A 5,673-nucleotide genomic window follows, 5' to 3' on the forward strand; every position below is an offset into this window, starting at 1 on the left:
TGAGTGGATAGGAGTTGGACCTGACTAGCTTGTGCTAATCGGTCTGATGCCATGCTCCTTCCTTAAATGGTTGTGACCTGACCCGACTAGGTGGGTCACTGGGTTAAGCCGGTAGGAGACTTGGGCCTGCCTCGCATGGGCCAGTAGGCCTGCTGTAGTGTTCCTTCTTTATGTTCTTATGAGCTCCATTCACTCAAATAAGCTGCAAGCTGTAAATTTTGGCTTAGACATGAGAGAATGGATCTGCACAGCTAGTGTACACAGCATAAAAAAAAAAATCATGTCCCATGTGGAGCAGGATCAAGAGGAAAACTATGTTTTGTTCAAAATATTGACTTGGATATGTTTTCTTGAATTGTTTTTATTAAAGGTTTTATTGGCTGTTTCTTGGTATCATTGGATAGAATGAAAGACATACATATCATTGAAATAAATGATGATTTTGGTTAGTTTCAGTGCTGGAAGTAGCTTGAAATTGGATTCAAATTAGCAGAAATGTTAATTTTTTGACAATTTTTCCAAGGACGGATAAGCTCCCCCCCCCCCCCCCGCTTGTTTCACGGGTTTTTAATAGGTCTGATTCAATTATTGGGACACCATAAACCATGACTAATCATTCCTCGTTATATTTTATTATCCAAGAAATAGGGTAAATCTTATGTTTTTGTATGATTAAGAATTCAAAATAGAAGGCAAGTGTAATATAAGAGAGGCCTGGAGACATGATTAATGAACAGAAGAAATATTGTTTTAGTGTCAGGAATGTCTACATTGTTAATTTTTTATTATTTTTCAATTTAAATTTTTTAAATTTTGTATACAATTGGCTTAATTACCAACTTCTATGCACCTGGAAGGTTGATTAGGCAGTTTCTTATGCTTAATTGATAGAATGGAAGGCATACTAGCAAAACACCTATGAATTTGGTTGAATGATGCAATGAAACTAGCTTAACCCTTTCAGGGTCCAAGGCCCAAATCTGGAGTCACGCACCAGTGTCCAAGAATTTTCAAAAAAAAAAATGTTATTTTTTCTTATGAAATCGTAGATAATCTTTTTGTGAAGGTAATAAAACAAAAAGTACGAAATTTGGTGGAAAATTGACGAAATTATGCTCTCGCGAATTTTGATGTGTCAGCGATATTTACGAATCGGCGATTTTGCTGACTTTGACTCCCATTTTAGGCCAATTACATTATTCCAATCAACCAAATTCTTAGCTATTTCACTAGTATTACTTCTATTCTATCGATTGAGCACAAGAAATCGCCAAGTCAACTGTTTCAACTACAAAATAAAGTGATCGGAAATTGTTAATTTGGCCAATTTAACACAAAGTTCAAAATATTCCAATTTCAAAATAGGGTCCAGAATAAACAATGTAGGCATTCCTGGCACTAAACTAACATTTCCTCTGTTCATTAGTTATGTTTTGAGGCTTTACAAATAAATTCCATTTTGATTTTTTATTCACAATGAATTTTTATTCACCAAAAAATAGAAGATTTACTGTTATGCAATACTGTAATAATTGTATAAATATCATCACCATATTTGTGAATGTATATTAGACCCACCAGCTGACATGTATTAGACGTGTGAGGTCGTTTGTTTACTCTTGAATATCGGCAAAAATTTAACATTTCCGCTACTTTGAGCTCAGTTTCAAGCCATTTCCAGTGCTAAAACCAATCAAAATCATCTCTATTTCTGTAATATGTCTTCCATTCCATCAAATGAGACCAAGAAATCGCAAATACAACTATAAAAAACATACGAAAAAACACTGCAAAGTTGCTGTTTTAATCGAAAAATCGTGATTTCAGTTTTTTTCTCTCATTATACACAGTGTGCTGCAGGATCTGTTTTATGTGGTGCACACATACCACATAGATGTATTCTCTCATATCTAGGCCCAAATGTACCACTCACAGTTTATGAGAGTGAGCTGAGCTCATGGCGTAGATCTACGGTTTGGACACTCACCGTAAAGCCGTAGATCTACGGGACGGACCCTGAAAGGGTTAAAATAGGACTCAAAATGGATGAAATCGCCCATTTATAAACTGCCCTATGACTCCTAAGTTTGTGCCTGCGTAATTCCATAAGTTTTCCATCAAGCTTGTACTTTTGGTATCAATGCCTTTAGAATAAGATTCTCTACCATTTCAGAAGGTAAAAAAATGACAAAACCATATTAATTTTGGGGGTCTGGACATAAGCTTAATGGCATAGACATGTACACTATCCTCAAAGGTGTGGGAGGCTACTGACTCATCTATCCTTCATGCTTTAGCCTCATCAGACTTAAGGTGACTTAAGTAGTACATCAAGAAGAGTAATTCTACATATTAGTGTAGGCAAGTAACCCACACATTTCAGTATTTTATGTTTAAGACAATAGTAAACATTCTCATTATCTGTGTGACGATTTGATGCGTGTTCATGCTGCTGATACTGTGCTTTCACGAGATTCTGAAGAGACATTGCAAAGGTTAGTGGACAAGTTTAGTAGGGCTTGTAAAGGAAGAAAGTTGAAACTGAACATAGATAAGAGTAGGGCTTGTAAAGGAAGAAAGTTGAAACTGAACATAGATAAGAGTAGGGCAATGAGGGTATCAAACGAGTAGGTAAAGAAAAATTGGATATCACATTGGAGGAAGGGAGTATGGAAGAAATAAATTTTTATTATTATTTTTTTTATTAATACATTGGCCGTTTCCCACCAAGGCAGGGTGGCCCAAAAAAGAAAAACTTTCATCATTCAGTCCATCACTGTCTTGACAGAGGCATGCCTACACTACAGTTATAAAACTGCAACAATAACACTCCTCCTTCAGAGTGCAGACATTGTACTTCCCATCTCCAGGACTCAAGTCTGGCCTGCCGGTTTCCCTAAATCAGTTCATAAATGTTAACTTGCGTACACTCCAACAGCACATTAAGTCCTAAAAACCAATTGTCTCCATTCACTCCTGTCTAACATGCTGGAAGTCCAAGCCCCTCACACACAACACCACCTTTAGCCCCCCCCCCCCCTCCAACCTTTCCTAGGCCGACCCCTACCCCACCTTCCCTACACGACAGATTTATATACTCTCTAAGTCATTCTATTTCGTTCCATCCTCTCTACATGTCCAAACCATCTAAATAACCCCTCCTCAGCCCTCTGGATAACAGTTTTGGTAATTCCGCACCTCCTAATCTCCAAACTACAGATTCTCTGCATTATATTCATACCACACATTGAATGTGTTTAGATATTTGGGAGTAGACCTGTCAGCAGATGGGTTTATGAACGATGAGGTTAACCATAGAACTGATGAAGAAAAAAAGGTAAGTAGTGTATTTAGGCATCTGTGGAGACAAAAAAAAGTTAATCATGGAGGCAAAGGGAATGTACGAGATTATAGTGGTACAAACACACTTATATGGGTGTAAAGCATGATTTGTAAATGCTGCAGCAAGGAGGAGGCTGGAAGCAGTGGAGATGTTGTGTCCAAGGGCAATGTGTGGTGTAAATATTATGCAGAGAATTTGTAGTGCAAAAATTAGGTGGTGTGAAGTTACTAAAAGTATTAATCAGAGAGCTGAAGAGGAATTGAAGTGGTATGGTCATTTAGAGAGAATGGAACAAAATAGGCTGACTTGGAGGATGTATAAATCTGTAGTGGAGGGGAGGAGCAGGAGTCATCCTAGGAAAGGATGGATGGAGGGAGTAAAAGAGGTTTTGTGTGCAAGGAGATTGGACATGCAGCATGAATGAGGGATGTTAGATATGAATGGAAATGAATGGTTTTTGGGACCTGACGAGCTGTTGGAGTATGAGTAGGGTAATATTTTGTGAAGGGATTCAGGGAAATTGGTTAGCAGGACTCGAGTCCTGGAGGTGGGACGTATCATGCCTGCACTTTCAAGGAGAGGTCTGGAATATTGGCAATTTGTATTGACACCTAAATTGTCTTATCTGAGCACCTCTGCAAAGACAGTGATTTTGTGTGAATGATTGAGTGCTGAATGATGGTGTTTCTTTTTTTTTTGGGGGGGGGGTCACCCTGCCTCAGTGGGAGTAGGCCAACTAATTCTCTATGAAAAACATTTTAGATACGTTTTTGAAAACTGCTTATATCATGACTGTTGTAAGGGAAAAGTTCAATAGATAGGAGTAGCGAGGGAGTATATAGTAACAATAGTTCCACTGCCAGCTACTTGTTAAGGTAGGGTAAGTCAAGCTCCCGCTATTCCCGCCTTTTTCCCCCACCCCGAAAGTGATAGTTTGACTGCCGGCTGCTTGTTAAGGTAGGGTCAGTCTAGCTCCCGTTATCCCTTCCCCCCCCCTCCCCCCGAAAGGTGACATGTGGGGCTCTGGTCCAAACAGTAATCACTAGACTCACAGCTCCCAGCACTACTGTAAGTACATGCCTGCCTTGTATTCTAGAGGATTTATGGGTTGAAAGCTTCACTTTTGACCAATAATAAACTTAAGTCTTTTCAGCCTTGCTCTATGTTGACTGTTGTAATAATCACCACATCTTTTAGGTATTGTACTTATCATGGAGAGTGATTATTTAAGCAGTGGGTAACCTGTCTATCTTTTCAGCTTGGATGACAGAGAGGGTCACCTGTCAATCAACGAGAAGAACTGGTGGAGATGGACTAACGTCCTGAGACTTCCCCTTTTTGGATTTAATTACCTGTGCACCTGTATGAAATTGCAGGACGTAACCCCTCATCATTGCAGCGGTAAAGAACCTGCTTTCCTGTCATCGGGATATAATACTCAAGGCTATACTGTGAAGAACTAGCCAGTGGGTAGTAACCAACACCTGTGACCCCCCCCATTCATCAGCAACGGCTACGATTTCAACAACACAGTGTCACCAACACCAGACACCCCTATATATATTAGCGTTGAATTCAGTTATCATTTATATTTTTCATTTTTCATTTTCTTTAATGTAGGATTAATATTTCATATTTAAGTGTTTTATATTTTATATTTTCTATATAATAAAGTGTTTATGTTTGTCTGTTATTATTTCTTTTTCTATTCATTAATTTTCCTGAGGAGGAGCCAGCCTTGGTAATACTGTCTGAAGTTATTACAGGGCTGAGTAAGCCTTCACAACTGTCAAATGCTTTATACATCTTTATATGGTTTAAAAAGTAATAGTTCTCATTCTTGTATTATTTCCCTTTGAGGTTTAACTCTCACCCTATAAGGCCCCAAGCTACCAAGTTGAAGAGGTCCTCAAAAATTTTAGTTGAAAGAGGTAACAGTAAAATAAGGGTGGGAAGGAGTTAGATAAAAAAAAAAAATAAAAAAAATTGAAGAATCTTGTATTATAAGGCTGCAAGACAAAAACCACCATGTAAACAGTATTAGCTAAAAAAAAAATTAGTTTATATACATCAACAACGTTTAGGACAATTTTTTTATATAAAAGATGGTGAGTTCACCTTGACTACTCACAATGTTTCCTAAAAAGTATGGCTTTATATGTGAATTCCTATACAGTATAGTACATGACTACATTCTTTGGAACTTGATTATTATATTGTATACAAGTCTATACTGTGTGCTCTTGTGACTTTCAATAAACATGCATACTTTTGGTTAAAGAACCAACATACAACAGCAACAATAATTCAGGAATTCACACTTCCTTCCA

The sequence above is a fragment of the Cherax quadricarinatus genome, chromosome 18 (genome assembly GCF_038502225.1).
Source record: "Cherax quadricarinatus isolate ZL_2023a chromosome 18, ASM3850222v1, whole genome shotgun sequence".
NCBI lineage: Eukaryota > Metazoa > Arthropoda > Malacostraca > Decapoda > Parastacidae > Cherax > Cherax quadricarinatus.